The 22194-nt window shown below is 32.6% G+C and overlaps 1 protein-coding gene across 5 annotated transcripts in view; it reads left to right on the top strand.

The window, feature by feature from the left end:
• Window positions 1-22194, top strand: part of LOC128223933 (N-methyl-L-tryptophan oxidase-like) — a 167352-nt gene that overhangs the window by 91647 nt on the left and 53511 nt on the right. The window contains exon 1 of one of the 5 annotated variants that reach the window (XM_052933454.1): window positions 11928-11943. The exons of the other annotated variants lie outside the window; for them this stretch is intronic. The gene's annotated coding sequence lies outside the window, so the exon portion shown is untranslated. Of the gene's footprint in view, window positions 1-11927; window positions 11944-22194 lie in introns of those variants that run through there. 5 annotated transcript variants of the gene reach the window in all.

The raw sequence follows: 22194 nt of genomic DNA, 5'->3' as shown, positions 1-22194 counted from the left end.
CTTGCCCGATAATGAAATAATTTTGCAGAAATGTTTTAAAGTGCCCTTCTTATCAAAGTTCTGAACCTCATTAAGATTCGTACAAAAATAAAGTCGCCACGGGCGGGGCTACTTTTCAATGTCCGTATGGTACACTTTGAAAATCTTCTCTTTAGAATTATCTAAAATAAAATTCACAGAAATGTACCTTAGCTGACCTTCTGTCAAATGTCTTCAACCCATGTTGATGCTTAAAGCATGGCCACCAGGGAGCAGGGCTACTTTTCAGTATATGTCTATATGAAAAATTCTTCTCAGAAACTATTATCCCGATTTCAAAAAAGTTTCACAGAAATGTTTCTTATGTGAGCCTCAGTCAAATTCCTTCACCCTATTAGTGAATGTTAAAACAACATGGCTGCCAGGAGCGGGGCTACTGTTCACGTCTATATGGAAACAACTTTGAAAACTTTCTCTTTAGAAACCATTGGGCCTATTTCATATATTTTTCATAGACATGATCCTAAGATGAACCTTTTATCAATTTGTGTTTTTATCATTATTTCTTTTTAATCATTAAATGTATCAATTCGAACTTCTTAAAACCAATTCACAGTAACAGCGTTATGTACGAGTTATGGCCCTTCGTAACTTTTAAAACAAATACAAATTTTTCATGCAGTAATTTGTCCGATCAATAATTCTTTATCCAATCAGGTTAACGATATAATGACATCTCGGTCCTCTTGTTTTTGTGTTCATGTCTTATAAAATGGAAAATTAATCATGCTTTCTTACACAAAACTAATATTCGTCAACAATAATAGAAAAGCTTTTGAACAATTTCTATTGGCAACCGCTTAAACATTTTTTTCGGCCAGGCTTCATTAATGCAAACACATTAATGATTAGGTTGCTTTTGTTGATTTTTGTCTCAGGGTATCATCAATTGACATTACATTTAGGGTTAGTAAAGTGCAAATCAAATGGCTAAAACAAAGATTGATTTTCTTACTGATGAAACAGAAAAGGGATATCATGAATCAAACTCCCTTTTCTTTATCACATAGTTGCTCATAAATAACAAAGCGAAACTAGTCTCAGGCTTATTCAAAAACGACTCTTTTTGCGAAATGAAATGAAATCTTAGCGCAATTAATGAAATGCTAACGGGGTTCGGTTGCATCTGAAAAAATCGTCGAATGCAAAATTTATTTTTTTGGAGGACGGAAGGTTCCATTAGAAAAACGAAATTCAAAATAATCATATTTTTTTGTAATTTTGTCATTGGAATATGCATATAAAGTGAAACTTCATCATTATTCTGAAAATTAATTATACAGGCGTTTTTTTTTCCTTTTGAATTGAATCGAGAAAGTTCAGTATGAAATGTTTTGAAGATAATATTTGTAAAACGAAAATCAGTGGTTTATTGAAATAAAATGGTTTGAAGAGTGTTTTCTTCATACAATATGTATCACATTTAAAACACTTACGATACTTATTTTCTGTTTGATGTTTCATGAGCATTAAGATATCTTCTTAGCCTCATCCTTATTCAACCTTAAAAAAATCAAACTGCTGATAGTCACCAAAATGCATCATTTGGACCTGAAACGCCCAAGTCTTACTGTTATTATTTCTCTGAGGGGTTCCATCATCAATTAAACATGTCAAGTATCGACGTTCAGTATGAGCAAATATCGGTCTAAAGTTAAATTCTGCAAACTCGGTTATTAAAAGACATAATATATATATAAGCACATGGTTTATAATACATTAATAATACAGTTAAAGAAGAAATACATCCTTATATTATTTAGTTTGCCAATCAGTGTACAAATAAAAGAGATAGCCCGAGTATTATGTCGTAGCATTCAACTTTCGAACACTTGATTGAAAAAAAATAATGAATATTGTAAATTGTAAATTACAATGTTATTTACGCTTTTAACCCGGTTGTGCCTTTTAAACATAATTATAATGCCTATACTCTAAAGTAATCTCAGAACAGTATTTGTCCAGTTCAAATGGAAATAGATTAAAATAATATAGTTAAAATTTGCTATCGATCAACTACTAATACAAAAGTCTTTAATTTCGTAGAAATGATGGACAGAAAATACTTCAAAAAACGACAATCTAAATTTATGAAGTACTTTCCTTTATAATATTCTTACTAGAAATTCTGCCATATTGGTTATTGTATCTTTCAATGGACTTGTCTTAAGTACAAAATTGTTAAAAAATCTAAAACATTAAAATTTATTTTATAACACATATATGTATTATTCTCTTATGTCGCATTAGAATGTTTATCATGATGTCATTCTTAACATCAGTTTGATTGAAAAAACTGTTTGATGAAAGAATACTTTTGTCAAATTGTGATTGACAAAACATGGTTTAAAATCATAAATACTGTTGATCCTAAGTTTAGGTATCTGATTACGATGAGTATGTTTATTCGAAAGTGGACATTTCTATCCTCGCATATGTTGTCTGTTATAAAGTGTAAAGACTGTCAACGAACCTGAGATCTAAAAAAACAGATCAATATGTACAACGATAAGCTAGCTAGTACTTGCTAGTAAATCCATTGGCCTTCGAGAAATATAAACACTTAAAAATAGTGATAGGGTTCGGACAAAAATTTAAACAATCTTCACTTTTTCTACGACCTGTGTTCAAGGTGGGAGTAAATCTTCTGTTTTCGGCCCACTAATACTACTGAGCTTGTTTCTGTAGTTTTTCACATAAGTATTGATATTTACAGCAGTTTTGTGAAAGCCGTGTGGAATCTGTAAAAAGTCGCCCCGCACTTCAAATGTTTTCATAATTTCCAGTTTTAAACTTTTTGCTACTGAGCTTGTTTCTGTAGTTTTTACATAAGTATCAAAACCACACGTTTTGGTGTAAGGAGATAAGCAGTTAACAGGCAGAAATGTTTCATTGTTTTTGTGTCTCGAGTTTTGTGTCTGAGGTTCTTATTGTGTTTTATATATATTGCAACAATAGGTCTGGCCTTGTTGTTCCAAATAAATTTCATATCTTGTTTTATTATTTCTACTTATGCTAACACATGAACATGACACAAATAAACATACCGTCGAAAAGCAGGGCTCGTCTCCACGAAACAGTTCCTTAAATTGTCAATGTTTATCTTGTTCGTACTAGACGAATGGCGGCTCTCGAAGAATACTGCAATGTAGCAATGCAGTCATTCAACTGCATCCCCTTGGAGTTTAAAGAAGACTTTAGAAGTCCAAAAGTTTATGGTCACTGCCTGTGCAGTTACCCGAGCGTGGTCAGCATGCCGCACTACCACACGATTGGACTTAAACCTATTCTGCCGCGTCTTTTTTGCGTCAACAAAACACTTGTTTGAAGTGAAAAATGTAATATGCTATTCCGCCATAATTTACATATTTACACGATGAGAACTACTTCTCATTGTTCTTAGTTTCATTGTCCACATTTGTTATAAGTGTTATCGGGACGGTATGAAAGACAATGCGTTTATAGAAATGTGAGCAATACCATATTTATCAATAGAAACCTCTCTGGCAGCGATGACTGCGTTATAATGTACAACGGCGATAATTTGTCTCTTACTTTTTTAATGTATTGTCACCCCTAATGTGTTAAATGATACATGACTTTGTGTTTCCTTTTGTGTTTTGGGTTGAATGTGAATAAATAGAGAATACTAGGTTAGTGCCGTGGATTGAGGAAGTTTATCTGGCAAGGCGGAGGAATTTATAGGGTGAGCCGAAGGCGAACCCGATAAGTTCCGTAGCCGAGCCAGATAAACTTTCTTCATCCACGGCACTAACCTAGTATTTTATTTATTCTGTTACTTTGTTATTTTAACACTATAAATTACCTTAAAATTATTAAGTATCTTTAAAAATAAGGGGGAAACTAATTTTTCACTGGTGACGTCAGAATAATAGGTATCCATTTTTAATTCGCCCCAAAAATAGTTCTTAAAATTGTTCAACTTTTTTCAATACGCTTATAGTCAAAGTCATTGCCTTTTAATATGAAAAATTCAATTCAAGGCATAAAAAAGCTTTTAAAAGTACACAAACACGGTTCAGGCACCAAACATTATCTGATAATGTAACAATTATTCCGCAAGTCACAGAGTACAGTACACAGGTCACGGTTCAAGATCACGAGTGTTAACAAACAATCGCCACATATTAAATGGATTTTATTTATGGTGATAGTGTTGGATGTTCAGAACTACACAGGCAAAGAGATAATTCATTTCTGTTGTAAGTGAGATTTTGTCATTCACCACAGAAATGGAATTAACTATCGTTGAATGCTGCACACTTTCCAGCATGTGCGGATGGGGTAAGATTTTCACGTCACGTAGATTTTCTGGTCGATTGATTGTTTGTCAGTGTCATTATTATGCAGAGTGATGGGCGAGTGATTGTTGAGGTCGGTTGTTGGCGGACTATTGATAAGATACTAGAACACTATTTGTGGATTTCCTCTGACATTTCAGAATAGAAAATAGTCCCCTTTCGTGGTCACAAGACCAACTGACTGTAGATAGACATCACGTGGTCAACTGACCAAATAAACTTAAATCTACACGGCACCTTGTTATTTGACCGATTTATATGCAAGTGACAGGATAAAAGCAATAATTTCATGTATATTGTTAGTACCTAAAGTCAATTACGCGAAACTTAATTGCTCATATATTTTCAGCATGCAGTATCTGTTATTTGTTGTGTGTGTGCTATTGTATTTTGAAAATCAAAACTTAACGTGTTCTTTATTAAGACAAAATAAATTCAAATGACAGTAATTACGACAAGGTACTGAACAATTTATTTTGCCGACGGCGAAAATGTCAATCCTTTCTGTTACAGCTATATGAACTGAGTTGTTATTGTTTAATTTCGCCTGAAGGCATTGTCAACCAAACATGCATTTCGGTTTAACAAAGTTAAAAACAAAAAACAAATGACGATAGCAAAATTTGTTTTGTCTTATTAATAAAATCGAAAAAGAATGTCAAGAACTATTTTTTTCTCTGGAACAGGAATATTAATTTATCACGCATTCTTTCATAAACAACAAGGCAAATTCGGTCTCTTGATAATTTAAGAATTTATTAGATGGAAATCACATTAAACGCATTGCTAACGGCGTGTTTGGTGCAGTTAGATTAACGTCGATGTTATTCGCACAATTATTATCTTTGGCGGCTAGTTTTCCCCTTGCTAAGGGTCTGTAAGAACAATGAATAATTGTTCTAAAGGAAAGAAAGTTTATCGTATTTTTAATACTGTAGTGCATGACAGATTTCTTCTTAAATAACCTTTGTCAATAAACATTAATAGCCTGTCATATTTACTCCTGATATAAAAGCCAAAGCAAAAAAACGAATAAATTTATTAGATAATATATTAACTTTTTTCTGGAAATTAATCATAAAGTCATTGAGAAACTTTAACTCAAAGTACAGATAATAGACATCATTATTCTAATATTAATATACAAGACGCAGATTAACAAGACTGTGTTACCAGGATCTACCCTGTAATTACATACAGCAATAAACCCATTTCGCATATGGCTGTGATAAACACAAAATATGACCTCATTTCTGAAAAGTCGAAACGATGGAATAAGTCTAGCTTTCGGAAAAACTTGCGTTTACTATATGTTCCTTAAGGAAGTTTTGTTTTGTTTCAGTGCGGCATTCGTGAAATATAAATTTTGGTGCTCACTTGGCTAAATGTACTGTTATCTACACTCAACATACAATGCTGTAATTTACTGATTTAACGGTTCAACATTGTTTGACAGATAGGTTATATGTTTGGTTTGTCTAATATTTTAGCAGTGAAATTGCTCAGAAAAATGTTTGTGTCCATTTTGTGTTACATAACAATATTTCTATGATCAATACAACGTTGGCCCTCGTGAGAAATAGATTGTTTTAATGATAAGCATAAATAATGGTTCAGGGTTAAGTTAATGTGATTATATATTTTTCATAATATATGATAGGCAAAGTCATATGTATATTACTTCGGATCTCCTTTAAAGCTTTTGAATCTCATAATAATTAAAGCGATGGGGAGAATACAATAATGAAATTCACAAGTACTAGCCCAGTGGTCAAACATTCACATATAAGCCCGTAATTGAGACACATGGTAAGGGAACGAGAGCCACAAACTTTTTCGTGTACAGCTGGGCCTCCCTTGAAAGCCTACAGTTCAGTCTACAGGACAACTCCTTGCAAAGCCAAGGATTACACGAAATGTCATAGTCCAAAATGCATACAAATAAATGAGTGAACCTTGTAATTGATGTTTTGTCTCTTTTTGAAAATGTCAACTGACGATGCCTTTGTGTTACAAATAGCATCTCCGATTGTCACAAGCTACCGAAATTGCATTGCTAACCTAAGAATACAAAGAACAGGAAATTTGCTTCTATTTATAATACATTTTTAGAAATATTCTAAGATATCATGCAATGTCACCCTATCTATAATCACCGAGGAATCTAGCCGCCGGTTCAACTCAAAATTGACATTTTGTAAGAAATACTGTGCTCAGCGCAACAGATGCAAGGCAAACGACGTGATTTATTGCAGGTCATGACATTTACAAAATTAATTTCTTTGGTAGATGGTTATCCCTTAAGGAAACGTCCGCTAGAAAAAAAAAACAGTGAAGTAAACAAGTTTTTTGTTGTATCTGATCAACTGCTTTTTTCTGGGCTAAATTCGATAACATTGAACCTTTTAATTTAACTTGTTATTTCAATAGAGCCTTTTGTGAAGATAATAATATTTCGATATTTAGAAATTGTAAAACTACCGTATGAAGTTATGAAGAATAAAGTAGGAAAGTTATTTAAGTTGCATGTGCAGTGGCTTCTGCATGAAAACAAATGTGAATACATGCAAAATCAGTTGCGAGACTAGCTCAAATATTTTAATTCATTTTGCATAAATTGGATATCCAATATATCAAGAATAAAGCCAACTGGTCTTTATTATCAAACTTGATGTTAGAAAAGCCCTGATATGCTTTACAAACCTATATTTGGAACGTATTTTTTTCTTCTTCATCTAATTTCATTTATCATTTTGTCTAGCCATTTTGTTAAAAGTAATTTGATGTGAAAGCTGTCAAGCTGAATTCTTTATAGTGCAATTGTATCACACATAGGAACAACTGTCAACCTTTTTCGGTCTGTTAAAGGGGTGTTTTAATTTAATAAGCTAAGTAACGCGTTTACGGGTGAAAACCGGTATAAATTAGTAAAGTCAAGTGCCGTTAACGAATGGATTTGTTTTAACATAATTCCGAGGGAAAGTAAGATACGGGGACTCAGAACATGTACAATTTAATATTCATGTGAATCACATAGATTGTCTGAGTCACATTTTTTTGTGAGTGTTTTGATTTGCTTGATGAACTTGATGAAGTAATACTTTTGAAAAGATAAAGTAAAGAAACACGCGTACGGCGACACCGAATGTCGTCAAGTCACCATGTTTTCATAAGTGCAAAAATCAATGTGAGAATTTTTGATGACTACCCTAGCTTTTGGCTGCATTATGGCTTGGCTCAATCGCATCCCCGTGCACTTTTTAAAAAAGATTGATGCATGCTGGGAAATTTCAATCATTAAGACCCCCATTCGGTTGTCTTGGTACAGCAATACATGGCTTTGTATATACGCCTACTCGCACAGAGCGAAACAATGTTACCTTAGATTTAAAGAACCTTATTTGTATTCGTCACAAAATATGTACATCAATTAGATTTTCACTATCATTGCACCTAGTAGATAAACTGGTTATGTGATTTGCATACAAACTAGTTTAAGTCGCCACTAGACCCGTGTTCCAGTGAACTTACGTTTCACAGACCGTTCGTTTCAAGGCTGTACTCCCATCATTCATTAACAAAAATGTTTTGATGCATGCTAGGTTTGTATGTGGTGATTGCAATTGTGTAATTGTTTTGAGTGCATTCTCGTTTTAGGAATTGCCTTGTGACTCTAAACAGGGTCAATTTCTTGAATTTCCGGGCTACTGGGCTTGTCCCTATACTTTTCATTGGCAATGTGACGGTAATCCCATCATGTATTTTATTTTGAAAGGCTTGTGGTCTGTGGGTAATGTTTGTACGTTTTTGTCTCTTGTTCCGTGTTGTTTTGCCCTTACATTGTACCACTTAACATTGTAAACTTTTAACTACTGGGCATGTTGCTTGAATTGATTGACTGTCGACTATCGTCCATCGATAACAATCACACAAATAAAGGTTAAGAGTTAATTATGTCTTTCTTTTAAAAACAATAAAATGTGTTGGTCTTAACTTAAGACCAACACATTTTATTGTTTTCAAAAGAAAGGCATACTTATCGAAACTGTTTCCATTGATGAACATAAATATTAAAGCATTGTGTGTTTGGATAATATAAGTATAAAAGGGGTTATCAGTGAACGTGACTTGTGTCTGCTGTCTTGTGTCGATATGTATCTCAGCGGGTGAATTAATGCAAAATATTGGGATTTTTCGAGTTAAAACAGCCGTCTCGCAAACAATGAAGTAAGTGTCTGTTGTGTTTTGTCCAATTGAGCAAATTGGCAGAAAAAAGTCATTATAGTTAGCTAGTTTGTGAAGTTAAAGTGTCTCGATGCGAGTCTATTTTGCATTGACCGTTGTAGATCTAAAAGGGATATTCATTCCTTCTTTGTCTTCTTGGTTTGTCCCGGTAGCAAGTGGTTTATACAAGCTCATTATTAAATCTATGACTCCAGGGCTCGATTCTGTATTTCCCCATGTGATGAGACGTTTAAAAATTGATGGAGTTTATCTTTCAGTTACGGGATGAGTTGATACCTTTAATATGTTTCCGTCATTATATCAAAAGCAACTGGTACTATTGGCAGCCATAGCAATGTTTGAATTAACTACATATTTTTTAACAGAATTATCAACTTACTATTACCTCATTTGCATTAAAAACACTTCGATAGGTCTTATTTATAAGGCATTAATAAGCAGTCTTGTGTACTTTTAATGAAAAGGCTATCAAAATAATAAATACAATACGATGTCTTTTTTCCGTCATTGCAAGACCACACACGTTTAAGCATATCTATTCAATTAGTTAAATGTTAAAAATAAATGCTAAATTTTACTGCTAAAATCATCCGACAAAAGTATTTATCACATGCTTTTATTTTGTCTGGTTCTGAAAGTTGAAATTCCCTAGAGAGATGTTTGTCTGTTTTAATTTTGATTGTCAGAGTTATAGCTTTATAGTTCGTTGACCACAGCAACGTTTTTTCCTAATGTGAAACAGGCCTCCCATCTTTCATGTCAGAATAAATACTTTTCTAGCCAGGAGGAAGATACACAGATCAGACACAAATCCAATTACATTAACTTGTTTCTAAAACGATAACGACAATAAAGTCTTATATAAGGTCGCGAAAAAAACATTTTTATATTAAAAGTACATTTAAATATTGCTCAAAGTCTTAATGTTTCAGCTCATGTCTCCGTCATTGAATGAGAGTTGCAGTTCGCACCTTTGCTAGTGAAGAGACATTTTCGGCATCACTATTACCAACTTATTAGTTCAGGAAAGTAACTCACTTTCTTTACTAAGTAAATATCATGTTGCTTAACCTAGCTCTCAGAAAATACATTTGGCTGCAAATACCATCTGCAGTTTCCACATATGCTGTTATCGAGTATTTGCGACAACTCTATTACCAAATAAATTATACTGTTAAACTATGTAAGTATCTTGTTGCTAAGCTTATGTCTCAACCAATACCCTATCGCTGCAAATCTCGTCTGTGGCTCTCCTGCAGATTCTCGCTCTCTCTTCTGTCATGTTTTGAGAAAAAAACTACCGTTGCTATAATATAATGGAAACTACATACATTCAAGTCATTAAATATTTATATTGATTTTTAAGTATGTGAAATATATTTGAATATATGAATTCAAATATTCAAATGCAAAAAAATACAAATAAACTCGACTAGCCTGATATGTTTGTGTCAACTAACTCTTTAAGCTGGTATCAATGCAATAGAATGATGCATGTTTAGGGCCGGCCACGATGCAAACGTTGTTTGAAGGACAACAAATTAAAATGTCTAAAATAATCAACATTAAATTAGTTTTGAGGTTCAATATTTAGCATGCATAATTCATATATCAGTTGCAACATATGAAGCTGTAATTAGGAGTTGAGCATTTTTTACGAAAGAAGATTTTATCAGATTTCCAATCAAATGGCATTTACGTTTTCCCGTAAATGTCTTGATACAAAGTGAATAAGTTTACGAGTCAAAATTATCGGAAATAGCCGATCAACAATGTCTTGAGGCTTTGTCGTAATTGCAACTATTTTTTAAAATATATTTTCTTTTTTTTTAAACTTGGAAATGAATTTCAATCACTTTTTCCATTATATTTTAATAACTTTCTTATTTGAATAGATATCACCAGGAACTCTCAAGACATTGTTGATAAGGTAGACTCGGACATCATTATACAAAAACAAAGTAATCAAGTCGACAGACTTTTCGGAAAGATTTTGAATGCTTTTTTGTCCAAAATCTGATAAAATATTCTTTTGTATTCCTTTTTACGCAAACACATGTCACCTTGAATGTATGTGTTACTTCTAAAAAAATCGTTTCTCAAAACCAAATAAAACATGAAACTTTTTTAATTTTTGACCCAACCACTTTTGCACTGCGGAAGGTTCTCAAGGCTTCATCTTACCGATCAATATGTCCCCATATTTTTTCAACTGAAAAGGCTTTGCAAAATTACAGTTTCGAAAAGAGCATGTTTTTAGTACTAGTAGTACACCAAATGTGTTGTTCCCCCCCCCCCCACAAAAAGACAAGTAAATGCATTTTAAACAATCAGAGTGTACTAAATTTCTATTCAATATTTTGAAAACGCGAGACACGGGCATGTCTGAATAAATTACAAATGCTGTACCCATATAAGGTTATCATTTGAATATCATTAAGCATTTTGTCACTCTCAAATATCCTTGTCGTTATAAATATTTCTACGATAAATCTTGACATAAAGAACGATTTGTCAATACCAAAAATATATTGTTCCGCCCGCTATTTTAACAGTTTGATGGCATCTTTTTTGTCCATAGTTTGTTAAAACATCATTTGTATGAAATCATATTCAAACTCAATATTCCTTAGTAATAAATCTTCATGCTTTCACATATTTGGAATCTCATCCAAAGGAATGTTTTCCGGTAGGCTATAAGTTAAAGGTATATATTGCAATAATATATTACACACTCAAAATGACCACAACTGTACGTGTCGACGCCTTTTTTGTCATTGATCTTAATGTAAAAATACTTATCATCTTACGGTTTTGCATATACAGTTCTTTGGAGTAAACAATATGTATATATATATGGCCATTTTAAACAAAGTATTTATCATTGCTGTACATTTTCCGTTTATTTATTTTTTCTTTGTACATCTGTTTTCGTGTTATTACTGAAAATGGTACATGAATCTCAGTTGTATATGTAAGCGTCACATTTTGCATAAACAGTGTTTTTGCGTATGCACTGTCTATTCTGAAAATATCTTAATGTATTTTCTATGATTTATTCATCGTCTATTACACGTGGATTATACACCAGTAAAGATATAATTGACCCTTTTGACGCAATGTACGGATTATTTTCTAAACAGTCAACATTGTGTCATATATTCTCAGAATTTTTTCCATTTCTTACTGTCCATTCACACTTAAGAATGTAAGTATACGGCATTGTTTGAAATCTAGATTGGAAACTCAACTCGAGGGGAGATCACCAGCAGCCAGATCAATTCGGAAATGACAATCAAAATGATGGAATAGAAACGATATTGAATCTTTATTGCAAGTGAGTTAACTTCGGATATCAAAGTGTTCTTCTAAAAAAGAATGCTTCATGGGCATGTATGGACCGGCAAAATTGATACAAAACGTGTGTCTATATTTATAAAGTAATTTATGTACTGGATTACAGGAGTTTTACCAATAATACAGAAATATCTGTATATATATATCACTTGATACTGCCAAGTGACATAACTCAAGTATAACTAGTGTTGGAGAGCTATTAAACATTGACGTCTTCTTTGACTTATGAGTGTTATCGTAACATGTGTGACGACATTAAATTTGAAATAAACCTTTTGCCAAAATAATCAATTTTTCATACTATTGAATGGCTTGGTATTTGCAATCATATTTCTTTGACAAATACATATGTTGAAACCATGAAAACACACATGAACCTAAGTTTTAATTTATTGTATGGGGTTCTCCTACCCATTAAAATGATTAAGATTAATAAGTGTATTTTATATTGGACATATATCGCAGATACGTTCTGATAAAGAGAATTCATGTAACCCGAGATCTCAAGAAACATATGAATATGTATAATGACAGGCTTACAAGTACGATCACATTGACCTTCAATTTATGTATCAGTAATAGTGTAAGAGTATACTGTTGAAAAACATTGATCTTTAAATCACACTGTGAGGGTAACGGGTTCACGCCATAATGCAGCCATATATACGCGGGCAGATCTTTATCAACTCCAAAACTGGCTCCCTGTGCTTGTTGACTAAACTTCATTAATACGTAAATCACTGTGCTATAATTATTTTTGATTCGTATGACATTGGCTATTGAATGACAATTACCCATGTAAAAGAGTCCTTATTATTTCCTTAATTGCTGAGACGTGCGGTAATTTGTTACAAATACTGTCTTATATATCTTATAATTGAGCACAGAACCATATCAATCCTTCTCAAACATTTGCACAATAATATTAGATTTGTATAAGTAAGGTTTACAGACTTTATTTCTCGTCATTACATAACAATTCATTTAATTTCATTTTATTTCATTTATTCATTAACAGACATCCAATAAGTTACTTAACTACTTAAAAGATGAGTTTTGTATTTATATTTAAAGGTTGTTAATCTCTTGCCGTTTCTTATGTTATTCCATACATTCATTTTGTAGTACAAAAATAAATCCTTAAAATCATGTTTTGGGGTATTTTCGTTGTATATGAGTCATAGTTTAAAGGCGATCAGGGTGAATAATGTTCATTGATTGTAAAAACAACCATCTCTGTCATGTCACACGTTATTTTATCACGCAATGTCATAATATCCATAAATACCGAGAATCATAAAGTCTCCGATTTAATTCCAAATTGACACTTTTAGTAATAAAGAGCCACATCTTCAGCATATCAGACGCAATGCTTGCGGCGTTATGTCCTGCAGTTGAAATTACGACCCGTATCATTCACGTAATTAATTCCTTTGTGAGTTAGATATTTTGTCTTCACTGAAAAGCTGAATTGCTTTGTGATCGAACATGATTAACTTACTTTGCATGCATATACTCTTTTTTTTAAAAATCCAAACCTCCCGCGGCCTTCAAGACAACTAGTTCTAACTGGCCTATATTATCAAACATGATTTACCAAAAGCCCTAGGTATCGTATTTATCAAATTTGGAAGACCATCTTACGTCCGAAAGACATTCTTTAGCAAAAAAGAGACCGATGTGCTGTGTAACGCTATCGTTGAAATCTTTTGTTGTTGTCGTAGATATTTAAATTTTCAGTATTGATTTTCCTTAGCCTCTTTATCAATTTGTGATGTAATCTCCAAAGTTGGATTCTTTAAAAAAAATCTGAAATAACAAGTATAAATATGTATATGAAAAACTACAGAAACAAGTCAAGTAATCAAAGGTTTAAACATAAACCCCGGTCAGTGGGACAAGGTCAATGAAAATAACACAGAAAACTAAACAAACCAACACATTCCACAAACCAGAAACACGGACAACAACAAAAGAATCCACAAACACCCAATTACATAAAACGCTTAAAGCGTTGAAAGGCTTGTAATGCTCAGACCTCTGTGAACTCAAAGGGTGTCCTCCCTGTCATTGCTGAGTAATTTTCCTGAGTAAATAAATTATTACTGTGGCCATTGATAGTTCGTAAACCATTGTCCAGTGTATGATAATAATCTATGGAATTGATTCCTCGCTATTACACTAGTTGCTGAAAGGCGCATATATTTGTAACCAAATATAAGCACTTAATTTCCAAGACAGACTTATTTCTTAGTATAAAGCTTGTGTTTGAGATATATTGTTGACCACAGCAGCACAGCATTTGTCAACACAAGCAACAGGTAATTTTACTAGTGTAAATATGATTCTTCTCGCTTAAATGATCATTTTGTTTCTTAGATGATGAAAACAATTTGTCTATGAAAATTGTTATTCATAAAGACATTGTTCTTCTTTGCTTTTTTCTATTAAAATTAAAATAGGCCTTACTTTATTCAGCTGTTTTTTTGTAACTATTGATGTATTCAGATAGTCTTGATGTGTGTGTGTCTTAGGATAATTTGTTCACATGTTTTTCTTTTCTTCTATTCAGTAACTGCAACTTACCTAGATAATTTCCTGGTATGTTGATTATGGACTGCTATTTTCATAATGCTTTGTTTGGTTCCCCTGGGTCTGACCTTCCCCTCAATAAGTGTTTCAAGTTTATCCTGATTTAGATCAGAGGAAGAGTGTTTTATCAAGACTTGGCTTGGGACAATCTCGAATAGAGGTCATGGATACGTTCTATATGACAATTATAATATTCACGGAAGTCAGATTGTCTTCAGATACATATATTTACTTGAGACATTATATTTCAATTCAGTAGTTAAATGACATATTCCTGCCAAAATAATGTCGTTTAAGACTGGTGTCGCCAAAAAACAATAAAAATGTTAATAGATTGTTGCAGCTGGATGTAAAACATATATAATAAGACACGTGGAATCTGTAATTTAAAGGGTAAGGTAAATTGAATCGTTCATATATTTATAAGTCCTATATCAAAAGAAAAGTACGGCTTTGTATAAGGAGAGGGTTTCGCTGTTGTTTCTCTAACAATTTGTGTCAAGTCTTGTTTTTATCGATGTCTATCGCATCACTTGGAAGGGTTTTCCCTGCAATTTTAAAATAAATGTACTATCTTCTTACAGATATTAGATCTACTTGTATTACCAATGATCCAATAAACATGTCGCCAATCCATACGACTCTTCTCCATCATGTGTATAACACTTCATAAAAACGTGTCGGCTCAGGGTGCAGGGGAGGGGGGTTAATGTAAACTTTAGTTAGTTTATTTAAGTGCTCTAAAACTACCGAAGTTTCAACATCATCGGGAGAAAGTCTGCATTTACAGAGGCATGCTACTGAGCAATTCATCATCCTTCATGATTTTACTGCACGAATGGGTACAATTGAGTAAACTTTAATTTGTTTGATCATCGTTGATGTATGCAAGCGGCAAGAAAAAATACATTTCAATTTACGTAAGTTGTAAAACTAAAGGCAAAATGTCTAGACTTTCAATAGCAATAATTACCTTTGCACGTTTATTAGGACACGGAAGATGTATTACATTTGGCAACAACTTAGTTAAAGTACATATATTATTTTTCTAGATGAAGAAGATCCCTTCATTTTTAAACATTTAATAATTATATAGCACTCAGCTGAGGCTTAAAATTCACATTGAGGTAATATTTCGTGCGAAAAAAATAAGTTTATAAACTTAGTAGAGTACAGATGTTTTTCTTTGTGTAAGAAAATGTATGTATGGTATGATATGTACTCCTATAAAGAAAAAAGGGTGCATTCATAGTTTGTAAATGAATGCCATCTTCAGAGGGTTAATCCCAGCAGTATTTATACTTAATATTCTGATTGGAGCTTAAAAAGACAACCCCGCCTACGTTTATTGCAGGCTGTGCATCTCCATACAATGTCAAGGCTTAGACGTACTGTAGTGCTAAAACTGTATTCTGTAAGAGTTTACCAAAGCCTTTTATGCATATAAATATATCTATTAGTTTATTTAGTTGTGGTTGATTGTTTTCGTCTAATTTTTGTTTTTGAATTCCCAGATGATAAATAATCTATAATAGCACTCAATGTGTTTTGTGATGGTAATCTAATCTTTTATTGATTAAAGCTATGTTGATACATGTGTGTTCTGTTTGTCTTATGTGTATGTTTTGCCTCTTGTGCAGTGTTGTTTTGGCTCTTACAAGACCCCTCTTTAAAGGATTTGTATTCGTATTTATGACTACTGTCCCTGTTGTTTTTATGGTTGTATTTGTCGCCCGTCGCCCTTTGAAAAAAAATCAAACGGATAATGTTCAGAGACATTTAGTTTTTTTCGAAGAAAGGTGCAAAATTCGAAACTATCTGCACTGATGAGCATTGACATCAAACAATATGTTTTAATACAAGTGTTATTGCTAACGTTATCTGCAACTTCTCTTTTGTGTCGTTTTATTTATCTCGGAGTGTTTTAGGGTTTTATTGCGGGGCGAGAGGGGGGTGGCTTTGGTTTGGGGCGAAAAGACGAACAGCCGTCTCACAAAGTTGATGAAGTAGGAGTTTGATGCGTTTGTTGTTCTGCCAAGTGAAAGGACAGAAATAATTCACCATATGATTTTATCTTCAAGAGTTATATGTTTCTCGTTTCGTATTTGTTATTTCTCCGTGTACCTTCAATCATGATATTGATTAAGCTTGAGTCCGGTAGCTTTCATTGTTTTATTCAGGCTAAAGATTTAACTCATTGACGTCCAGGCATGTTTTATATACACAGTGTTGTTGAGCGTGCTTTGCCTTGTCTGGAAATATGATATATGTATTTTGTAGGATTTTTTTTTATAATTTTCATTGTCAAACTACGTGATTTATAAACCCGTAAAGATATAATTGACCAATTTCAGAATTGACGTACGGTACGGATTAGAGGCATCGTTACTCTGCCATTTTCTTAATAGTAAACATTTTGTCAGGTATATTTGTAGAATTGTTCCATTTCTTACTGTTCTTATTCACTCAAGAATATAAGTATACGGCAATGTTTGCGATCCAGATCGGAAAACCCAAAATCGAGCTTACGCCAGCAATTCACCATACCCAATGTTTAACTTTACGCGAAACTTTATTGCACATATGTTTCTGTCACAGCAAACCAATACAAACTTAAAAATGAAAAACAATATAGTCGCTTTTGTCTTTGGATCTGATAAAATTGTCATCTGACAATACATTTTCGTAAAACTATTTTAACAAATAGGTCCTGATGAGTTTCTCTTGCCAACTGCAAAAAGCTTCACCTTTTTATAAGACTTCGAATGTGCTTACAAATCAATAAATAAAGTTGTAAGTGGTGAACTACGCCTCACGGATTTGTCAACCGACAATGCATTCTGGATAAAAATATACAACGGAAATGACACAAACAAAGTTTGATTTTCCTACTGATAAAATCAAACAGAGTGCCAGGAAATATGCTCCTCCCACCTCTATTACGAAGTTGCTTTTTAAGAAACGAACCGGATCAATTTTGAAAATGACAATCAAAATGGTGGAATAGAAATACTACTGACGACGTCTTTTTTTACAAGTAAATTAACGTCGGATGTCAAAGGCAGAATTTTTTTGGTCGTCAGTAATCCCTCACGGAAGGATCATTTAAAAAAAACGAGTGATTCTTCTAAAAAAAACAATCTTTTTCATTATTGAAACCTTCAATACATGACTGATTTATTTTTAAATTTATCCCCGTAAAATGCCGTTAATTCTTCGTCAGAGCAAATAAGAATGAGCTGAAATTCATTATTTTTTAATTTACGTCAATGTTTCCTGAATTTATTGAAGAAACTTGAGTACGACTTTGTTTGTAAATGCATTCTTAAAGCGAAAATCAGTGATCCAATTAGTGCTCAAGCATGAAAATGGTTTTCTTTATTCGTTTGCCCGATATATAAATAAAATATATGAAGTATGCATCGTAATTGAAGTAAACTTGACAACATTCAATACCCCTTGAGCACTTGTCCTTTCCCATCCCGATCCCTTAAAATTTCAAAGCGAACGTTTTAAAGTTAATACCTGAGCAAAATTATAATATTTAACACCAGACTGCACTATTCGGACTAAAAAGAAAAACTGTTCTTATTTCTTTGAAATATTTCCTCAACATTCACTGGTGCTAGGTACAAGGTATTAGAACAAATTGATAAGCAGATTTATACTGCAAACTAGCTGTTTATTATTAAAGAGATTGTAAACCTTTTAACACCATATCCCAAATTTGGTTTAGTTTCTCAATCAGGGTTTATGTAAATGTGAACATTCAGCACGTTAGTTGGTACGAAAGTTTGTATCAATAAATTTTCGAAAACTGAATTGTTAGTAATAGTAATTGCAATATATTGTACGTCTTAATTTCGTTATCTACAAGATAAATGGTAAACAACGTGTTTTGTCTAGTTTCCATGGTATTGTTTAGTATATACTACTAACAATATACTATTGATATACCTATCTAATGCTGACCCCTGAATGGACCGACCACACTGATTCAAAACTAATGTCTCCTTTTATAGAGTGATTTATTCACAGAATGGCAGAAGTTTACCAATAATAAAAAGGACAGTTTATGTTTATTAATTAAGAATGCCAAGTAACATAACTTAAGTATAACAAATAAGAGGGGTATTAAACATTAACGTTCTCTTTGACTTAATAAAGTTATCATGGCAGTGGCATGTGCGACGCCAATAAACCTGTTGACAAAAGGACAACTTTGTCAAACATTTGAAAACATATATCTTTGACAAATACATATGTTGAAACCATGAAAAGAAGTGAACCTAAGTTAAAGTAGTATAGTTTTGTATGCGGGTTATTCTTACTTATTCAATCGATTAAGATTAATTTGAGTATTTTACATCTTACATATGTCGCAGATAAGTTTTGATAAGGAGGTATCAAGAAACCCATGATCACAAGAAACATATGGATATGTAAAATAACAAACTGGCTAGTACAGTCACATTTACCTTCCATTTATGTAACATTAAAATTGTAACTGTATACTGTTGCTTAAACTATATTGGTTTCAATTCAAGATAAACAAAGTGTGAGAACCATCAAATTTTTAATTTTGGGAATAATAAATGAACAGTAGACAAGTCAGATATGTATACTCTCTCAAGTATATATAAACAGTGTATCTATATCATTATACCTTGACAAGTTAAGTGTATGTTATCCCTTAGGTGGTTAAACATTATGACATGAGTGTAAAACTATAAAAGAACACAGCATATTTACAATTGGTCTTCTTTTAACATAAACATTTCAATCCTAATTAGAAAGATTTGCACAATAATATTACATTTATAACCTGTACAACCTGTATTTTTTATTATAACAGAACAATTTATTTTATTTCATTTATTTATGGACGGACACTCAATCAATTACATAAGGTAAAGTACGTTGTTTCTATGGGTATAATATATCTTTTAAATATTTTATCTTTAAATATAAGAATGTGTATGCAGTATTTAAAAGATGAGTCTTATATTTTTATTTGCAAATTGCTAACCTCTTCTCATTTCTTTTGTCATCTGGGATGTCATTTCCATACATTCATACTGTAGTAAGAAAATAAATTCTTAAAATAATGTGTTCGTGGTATTTTCGTTGAACATGAATTATGGTTTAAAGACGATCAGAGTGAATAATGTTCATTGTTTGTACAAACAAGAATCTCTGCCATGTAACAATGTATTTAATCACGCAATGGCATAATATCCATAAAACAGAGAATAATAAAGTATCCGATTCAATTCCAAATTGACACTTGGTAATACTGATTCACATTTTCTGCATATCAGACGCTGTTCTGACGGCGTTATTTGCTGCAGTTGAAAATCTAACCATACCATTTACGTAATTAATTCCTTTGTAAGTAAGTTATCTCTTAAGGAATTGTCTGTAGGCGTAAACAGCATGTTTGTTTCAACTTGGATTCTGCTTTCATCTATGCTCAATATCAAGCGATGCTATTGAAAAGTCTTAAGTTAAGGTATTGTTTAAATAAAGTGTTTTTTAACAAAGCATAAACATATTGGATGCTTGACCATTTAGCCACCGTCTAACGTATTTCAGACATACAACGGTAAACCTTTATTATATTCATGTACCGTTTCACTTGAATATATTTCAGATCACCCTGCTAAGCGTCAACCACGATCGCCGTGAATGCGATACTATAAATCAGGGGGGGGGGGACAAAACAGTTTGCTAACATTATCGCCTTTTTGCCTTTACTGAACGCAGTGCTGAATTGAGTTGTGATGGAACAAAATTTACTCACTTCTCGTGATAACACTACTTACTAAAATTCATACCTCCCGTGGCATCAAAGAGAATTTGTTCAGACCTTTTATGTGAAATATGATTTTCCAAAAGACCTAGGTATCGTATCAAATGTTGAGGATCATCTCAAGTCCAAAATACTTTTTTTCTTAAAAAAGAGACTTATGCGATGTGCAAATCTTTATTGGAAACCCATTTTGTTGTGGTTGTTTTAAATTTAAGTTTCAATTTTGCCTAGCCGCTATATCGATTGTATGTGAAGTCTCCGAAGTTGGATTCCTTAAAAAAATAATAAGAATTATAATATTACCCGCAATTTCCTGACGGTTAAAGGTTGTGTTAACAAGGAAAATGTATATAAAAATATAGACACAAGACGAATGTTTAAACACGACGGGTGAAATTTGGTTGTATTATTGTTTTTCAGGTTGTTTGTTTCAGCCAGGTGTGATTTTTAACATATTATTCCTCTTAACTTATTTTTTTCAAATGACATTTAATTTAAAAGAGGTTACTAGCCTTATGGTGGCATATATGAAGCTACTTGTATGATGGTAAGTGTATTGAAGAATTTAAGGGATAGTAAAGTTGTATGTCAGTGTTTTGTCATTTGGTTACCCTGACTTCGTACCCATTGTTGTACTTTACTTTTTCAAAATGTGTGTTGGGATTGTAAGACGGCTTTGTTTTCTATATCGTATTTGAAATACTTCCCCTCTCTTGTTTTGACAATTCTTCCGAAATATAAATTTTGAAATTTAGTTTAGTACTTTTAAACTGGCAAAAGGTTTTACTTTATAATGGACTTGCTTTGTCATAGTTTTTGAAGACTGTTGTATTTTTAATGATGAACAAACTCATCAACCAATGTGTTTTAGTTTCATGTAATACGAGTATAAGTATTGAAAGTTTGTCTGTTTGGCCTTGGTCACTGTGCCTTTAATTGTGATATAAATTAAAATCCAGGCTACTTGGTTTGTCCTGGTAGTTCCTTTTGGTTACTTTATTCAAGCTGATAATTTTGATTTCACTACCGGGATCATTTCTGTTGTTTATGTTGTAATGAAACTTTCCAAACGAATTTAATGGATTTTGCTGTTAACTTAAAGCTGCAATCACAAAGCTTTACCGATTTGACAAGTTGTTTTTCATTTTTTGTCTCAGTATCAGCTGATTTTGGCATCAGTGTTTGCAAATTAGTCATATAGAAAAACAAACAATTGAACAGATATCAATGATGTAGCAACATGCCGTGATTTTCATTTTTCTCAAAGCGTTAGTAACACGCCGTAAAAACATCTATTGTCGAGAGTAAATATTAAAAACTGCCATCTTATCAATTATCAGCAGTCTTATATTACCGGTTTTCAGACATTTTTGCAGAACTTGAATCATTCAAAGGCATGAAAAAATAAAAGTTGTCAAAATGGTCAATCTGTAAGAGCTTAAACAAATGTTTTTTTTGTGTTTTTTATGTTTATTGATGTCATCATATCGGAAGTACTTGACGTTTTTGGCAGCTATAGCAATGTTGAAGTTAACATCATTTTTAAACATGAATTATAATTAGGGATGGCAACGAGTAGTAAAATTAATACTCGAGTACTCGGACGATCGTTCGATCGAGTACTCGGGTACTCGATTACTCGGAAAAATTGAATATGTGTTCGCAATGACAAGATTGTGTATACATGTATCGTTGACTTGATGACGTATATTGTGCGTTGGTCGTATTATTGGTCATTTTCACCTTTAAAGTAAACTTTCATTACGTATTTTTACAAAAAAATGATATAAAAAGAAACCAAATGTTGTTTTAGGCCTTTAATTTTAT

This window comes from Mya arenaria, chromosome 2, assembly GCF_026914265.1.
Source record: "Mya arenaria isolate MELC-2E11 chromosome 2, ASM2691426v1".
NCBI lineage: Eukaryota > Metazoa > Mollusca > Bivalvia > Myida > Myidae > Mya > Mya arenaria.
Note: the sequence above shows the minus strand (reverse complement) of the source record. Positions and strands in the feature narration are given on the sequence as shown.